Raw genomic sequence first — 7,347 nt, 5'->3', positions numbered from 1 at the left:
ACTCATTATATCTTTGGTGTCTCAGTGCTCTATTTGCTGGTTGGTCCGAAGATCGTACCGGTTCCACTGTACAAAAATTTTGTACAAGTGTCGAACCTTTCCTAACAACCTATTGTGTTCTTTAGAAATTAAATTCGAAATCGCAAACGGAACTTAACATTATTGATTCCAAATTTAACTTATCTGTTCTTAATGGTTTAGACATGGATCGCAAACGATGCTTAACATTATTGATCCAAATCCACCTATGTTATAAATTCAATTAAATATTAATTTTAGAAATCGACTTCCAGGTTAAACATGGCGAGGTACTAGGCCTTCTAGGATATGGGAGCAACCACCACTTCCTAGACAAAGTCTTTCAATGAAATCTAATATTTAATTTCCTTATATAACGCTAGGTTTAACCAAAAGGAACAATCGAATCACAAATTCGAAAAACAAAAAAAACACAAACTCGAATCAAAAATTTGAAACATAGAATTATATGCCTCTTGTGTTTGGAATTCATACAAAGAAAAACTAGTATGATGCGGAAAATAATTACTAGTTATATCTTTCTTTGTAAGCAACAACCTCTTGATCTTCTACCGTATTCCTCTACTTATCTCGGACGTTGTGTGGGCAACGATCTACCGAGATGAGAACCACCCAAGCCCTTCTTTCTTCTTCACCAAGTTCCGGCCACCAAAACTCCTCCAAGGATGTAGAGGTTTGGCCACCACCACCAAGCTCCAAGGGATGCAAGAAAACTCCTTCCTCTTCTTCTTCTCCAAGTAGGATCCGGCCACCACAAGAGTCTCCTTGAGAGTGATGAGGTTCGGCCACCAAAAGGAAGAGAAGAGGATGGCCGACCACACCAAGGAAGAAAAGAGAGAAAAATAGAATAGAGTTGTGTCTCATGAAGGCACCCCCTACTCTCTCTTTTATAATCCTTGGTCTTGGCAAATAAGGAAAATTTAAATAAAAACTTCCTTAATTTATTTATCATGAAAAGGAAAATTTAATTGATTAAAATCAATTTCCTTTTCTTATATTAAGTGGTCGGCCACCTCCTAGCTCCAAACAAGGAAAGTTTTAACAACACAAGAATTAAAACTTCCTAATTTATTTTCAGAAATTTTAATAAAAATTTCTCTAATAACTTTTCCCTTCATGGTCGGTTATAAAAGGAAATTTTATAAATTAAAATCTCTCTTATTAAAACATGTGGATGATTTCCAAAAAGGAAAGTTTTCTCTAAAATTAAAATCTCCTTTCAATCTATAAATAAGGAAAGATATCTAATCTTTCTCTTAATCTTTTGTAGAAACTTTAAAAAAAATATTTAATTTTAAAACTCTTCTTTTAAATCATTGCTTCCACATAAGGAAATATTTTAAACAAAATAAAAAAAACCTTTTAATATGATGTGGTCGGCCACACCTAGCTTGAGTTCAAGCTAGGGTCGGCCACCCAATCTTGGCTCATCCTATTTACTTGGTCGGCCCAAGCTTGGGTTCCAAGCTTGCTTGGCCGGCCCTATTAAGATGGGTAAGAAGGTGGATAAGGGTGGATATAATACTCTTTATACAAGAGGCTACGATAGGGACCGAGAGGAGGAATTGATTTTGGTCTCCCGATGAAATTAAGCTTCCCATGTTTGCCCCGAACACCCAACTTAATTTCATCAATAATAATTCATACCACTAAAGAATTATTATTAAACTACCGCACCAATCCCAAATTATATTTTGGGCTCCTTCTTATTATGAGTGTGTTAGTCTCCCTGTGTTTAAGATGTCGGATGTCCACTAATTAATTGAGTTACTGACAACTCATTTTAATTAATATCTCAGACCAAGAGTAGTACCACTCAACCTTATCATCATGTCGGGCTAAGTCCACCTGCAGGGTTTAACATGACAATCCTTATGAGCTCCTCTTGGGGACATTATCAACCTAGATTACTAGGACACAGTTTCCTTCTATAATTAACAACACACACTATAAGTAATATCATTTCCCAACTTATCGGACCTATTGATTTATCGAGTTAAATCTCACCCTTTAATAAGTCAAAGAAATAAATATTAAATATATGTGCTTGTTATTATATTAGGATTAAGAACACACACTTCCATAATAACTAAGGTCTTGTTCTTTTATTAAGTCAGTATAAAAAAAACTTACCTTAAATGATCATGCTCAATACACTTAGAGTGTACTAGTGTAATTTATCAGTCAAGATAAACTTATACTTAATTACACTATGACTATTCCAATGGTTAGTTCCTTTCCATCTTAGTCGCGAGCTACTATTTATAATTTATAAAGAACCGATAACATGAAATTCTGTGTGTGACACCACACACCATGTTATCTACAATATAAATTAATTGAACAACTACACTTAGCATAAATGTAGACATTTTTAACCAATGTGATTCTTTATTTCAAAATAAATATTTACAAAAACTAGGCTTTTAGTATACACTCCAACACTATTAATGTAGGACCCTTGGCAGCCAGCTAGAGGGGGGTGAATAACCATGTAAAAATAAAACACAAACTCTTCTCGAGCTTTATAGCTTAATTAACTAACACTTTGTAACGACCCGCCTTCTACTGACTAGGCTGTGAGGCCGATCGCTACATTATGCTGTGCTAAATTACTATTGCGGATTCTGGATTGATTAAAATTTTACTAAACTGATTACTGTAAAATCTGAACTTAATATTCTAGGTGTACCTAGGAGTTGTACACATGCTAGGGAAGATAATCTATGCCTCTCGGATGCCCTGCTATCTATAATCAGGCATTTCAATCGATCCATGAATCGATTGGGTTGTCGGATCGATCCAGTGATCGATCCAGCTTGATACCGGCACGGAGAAAAACTCTGGATCGGTCGGTTGACCGATCCATAAGCTATATTGCTTCTGTATGCGGCTGGATCGGTCTACCGACCGATCCAGGAGTACACTGATCGGTCGGCTTGACCGATCCAGTGGCTCACTGATCGGTCGGCTGACCGATCAGTGAGCTTCTGTACTCTCTGTTCGCATCTGGATCGGCCGGATGACCGATCCATAACAGACGCTAACTCTCTGTTCGCGACTGGATTAGTCAGCTGACCGATCCAGTGGCACAACCCAATTCTGATCGATCTGTAGATCGATCTGGGTTTCTGATTTCGAATCATAACCCCTGATTTCAGCACTATTTCGTGCCCAACTCATACACATCAAGTCTATAACAGCTAGAAACATTTTTAACATGTATTAGCTAACATTTTAAACATGATATCACGCATGGTTCACTAATTCATGGCATGCAAATGTACTATGTGTAGAATAATAAGGTTCTAACAGTTAGCTAATTTTGCTGAAAGTTCTAATGCATAAATAAAGCTTGTTAGATCCCTAAGATCTTTTATTCCAAGTTCCTACCACACACATCTTCATCGCATTGTCCTCCAGCCTCCGCTAGTCCATTTTCCCTTTACCTTTATCTGCAGTATAAGGAAAAAGTATCTGTAAGCTTAAAGCTTAGTAAGAAACCAGCTACCTCACAAAACATGCACACGATGCAATTTATGTTTTGAAAACATGCTATTTAAAATACGTACTGAACATAGATAAGCATGACATAGCAAAGTTACTAAGCACAAATACTGAAGCATAACATGCATATCAAAATCTAAGCATGGAGCTAACTCATGGTATCAGTCAGGAAGAACTAAACTGAAACTAAACTAAACTAAGCTGATACTGAATTAAATCCTGATCACGTAGGTGACTGGGAGTTTTGAAAACTGTATACATAAGTAGATTAAAATAATAATCATGCTGCTGAGGGCCCTGCCAACTGTACGTGCTGTGCGCGCACCCCTAGCTAGACCCGGGATTGCAAGTTCCAAATCTAGTAGGGTTTACTAGGTTATCTGAAACTAGGGACGACTGTGGGATTCCAACCCAATGGATATCTGATCCTGTACAGTGCCACTGCTGAAAATAAAATACTGAATAGTTGTACTGTTTTATTTAGCCGTTTCTAGGTTATCTGAACCTAGAGCTAGGTTGTCTGAACCTAGAGGCGACTGTGGGAGCCCACCCATTGAACATCTAGTCCCATGAAAGCTGTAATATAGCTAATTAACTGGATCAATACGTCTATACGGTATTTGACTGAGCTGAATAAATGCCCACTGAATCAAAAGTTGTACTAATATTTTTATCGAGCATTTGGTGTGCTCTAACTCTCCTTTCTAGTAGGGAGACCACCTCTAGGCACCCGACAACGTCTAACACTTCAACTGAAGAGGGCCAACGCGTCCGGCCCATCTAGAGGTGCTCGACTAATCCCTAAAGCTGCGAGGAGGGTTAAATACACCCTAGATGTCGACAAAAATCCGAGTATAACTAATCTAAAAGCATGCATTCAAACGGAAGCTACTTATACTGCAGGTGAGGGGTTTCTTACCTCCTATTCGTAATTTCTTACGATTCTAATCGCGAGATTTTCCGGAGGAGACGATCCTTTCAATGATCTTCTCGCGTCTAAGCATTCCTCTCGCGAAGGGAAACGTCCTCGTGTCGGAGATGTCGCCGGAAGGTGTCCTTGAAGCCCTAGGAAAGGAACCCTAGGTTTCTTCTTGTGGTTGGCGCCGAGAGAAGGAGAGGGAAGGGGGCGGCGTGGCTAGGGTGAGGAGAAGGAAAAGTCACGTAAAAAAAAAAATAACTCTTCACCTATTAAATTCCCTATTTATATTAAGTGGGTAATTTCAGCCCAACTCTAATATAAATTTAATTGCCTCCCTTTCCTTTCAGCACGGCCCTGCTGGGTTCAACTGGTTACTAACATTATCCGTAAACCGTAGGTCTCGGGTTCAATTCCCGCTTAGGCCGTTTTCGTTTTCTATTTGTTTTTGCTACTTCAATTACTCTAAAAATTCTGTAAAAATATCCTAAAATTCCAGAAAAATCATAGAATATTTCTAAAATAGTTTTGAGAATTTTTGGGCGTTACAATCCCCCATACCTTATAAAAAGTTCGTCCTCGAACTTAGAATAATTCTAGGTACTTCTGTCTCATGCTGGCTTCTGTCTCCCATGTTGCCTCTTCTGCTGTGTGACTGTGCCAAATGACTTTGACTAATGGTACTTCCTTGTTCCACAATTTCTTAACTGCTCGGTCTATTATCTGAATAGGCCGACTGTCATAGCTGAGGTCTTCGTGAATCTGAACTGACTGGGGCTCAATCACCTGGGTGGCATCTGGGATATGTTTCTTCAGCATAGAGACATGAAATACATTGTGGACAATTGACATTTCCTGGGGTAGCTCTAGCTCATATGCTACCTTGTCCACTCTTCTGCTGATAAGGTATGGTCCCACATATCGGGGACTTAGCTTGCCCTTCTTCCCAAAACGCATTACTCCCTTCATGGGAGCTACTCTAAGGAACACTGAATCCCCAACTGAAAACTCCAAAGGTCTGCGCCGTATATCAGCATAGCTTTTCTGGCGACTCTGAGCTGTCTCTATCCTCTGGCGGATCTACTGTATAGCTGCTGTGGTATCTGCCACTAGATCTGTCTGAAGTTCTAGCTCTTTCTGTTCACCACTCTCATACCAGCAGATTGGAGATCTACACCTCCGCCCATAGAGAGCCTCATAAGGTGCCATACTGATAGTGGCCTGATAGCTGTTGTTGTATGCAAATTCTGCTAAACTCAGATATTTGCACCAACTTCCCTTGAAATCTAGGGCACATGCTCGGAGCATATCCTCGAGTACCTGATTTACTCGCTCCGTCTGTCCATCTGTCTGCGGATGGAAGGCTGTGCTAAACTTTAACTTCGTGCCCAAAGCTATCTGTACACACTCCCAGAAGTGTGACGTGAACCTGCTGTCTCTATCCGAAATAATGGTTCGTGGGACTCCATGTAATTTAACGATCTCCTTGAGATACAACTAAGCTAGCTGTTCCATGGAGTATGATATCCTGATAGCTAAGAAGTGGGCTGATTTAGTCAATCTGTCGACTATTACCCAGATGGTATCAAAACCATTCGTGGTTCTGGGTAATCCCACTATAAAATCTATAGAAATGTCTTCCCACTTCCATTCTGGTATCTGTATGGGCTGCAAAACTCCCCCTGGTCTCTGATATTCTGCCTTAACCCTCTAACAGGTTAGGCAGGTGCTGACATATCGAGCAATGTCTCTCTTCATCCCAGGCCACCAAAAACATTTCTTCATGTCCTGGTACATTTTGGTGGAGCCAGGATGCATCGCATAGGGAGTCTTGTGAGCCTCGTCTAGGATTTTCCTCTGTAGTTCCTCCTGATCCGGAACACATAGCCTGTCACCAAAATACAACACCCCGCTATCTGATATTCTGAACTCTCCACCTTCTGATTCTGCTAAACCTTGCTTGATTCTCTGAATTTCAGGATCCTGCTCCTGAGCTGTCTGGATGTCACCGAGCAAGGTAGACTCTAATGTCATAGTAGAGAGCTGTCCGACTATGAGCTTGAGACCGAAATCTGAGATCTCCTTCTGTAGGGGCGGTGACATGGCTGCTAGAGATAATAGGGTAGCACTGGACTTCTTGCCGGGCGCTCTATTCGCTTTTTCTGGGTGGTAGAGGATATCTATGTCGTAGTCTTTGACCAGTTCTAGCCATCTGCGCTGTCGCATATTCAGATCCTTCTGAGTGAAGAAGTACTTCAGACTCTGATGATCTGTATACACTCTGCACTGAGCTCCATACAAGTAATGTCTCCAAATCTTGAGAGCGAACACCACTGCTGCAAGCTCAAGGTCATGAGTAGGATAGTTCTTCTCATAATCCTTAAGTTGTCTGGAGGCATAGGCGATCACCTTGCCATCTTGCATCAGCACTGCTCCTAGTCCCAACTTCGAGGCATCACTATATATGTCAAAGCTATCTACGTTCTCTGGTAGAGTCAGAATAGGTGCACTGGTCAATCTCATTTTCAGCTCGCTGAAACTGTTCTCACAGTCCTCTGTCCACTTAAATTTTCTATTCTTTCTGGTAAGAGCTGTCAGTGGGCAGGCTATCCTGGAGAAGTCCTCTACGAATTTCCTGTAGTAACCTGCTAATCCCAGAAAGCTTCTGATCTCACTGGCGTTCTTGGGTCTTTTCCAGTTGCTCACAGCTTCTATCTTACTGGGGTCTACCATGATACCATCCTTTGAGATGATGTGACCCAGGAAGGACACCTAATCTAGCCAAAATTCACATTTTGTAAACTTGGCGTATAGCTGATTCTGCTGAAGGGTCTGCAATACTGTTTTCAGGTGCTCTACGTGTTCTTCCTGAGTTCTGGAATAGA

The sequence above is a fragment of the Zingiber officinale genome, chromosome 2B (assembly GCF_018446385.1).
Source record: "Zingiber officinale cultivar Zhangliang chromosome 2B, Zo_v1.1, whole genome shotgun sequence".
NCBI lineage: Eukaryota > Viridiplantae > Streptophyta > Magnoliopsida > Zingiberales > Zingiberaceae > Zingiber > Zingiber officinale.
The sequence above is the reverse complement of the archived record's forward strand: the minus strand, read 5'-3'. Positions refer to the sequence as shown.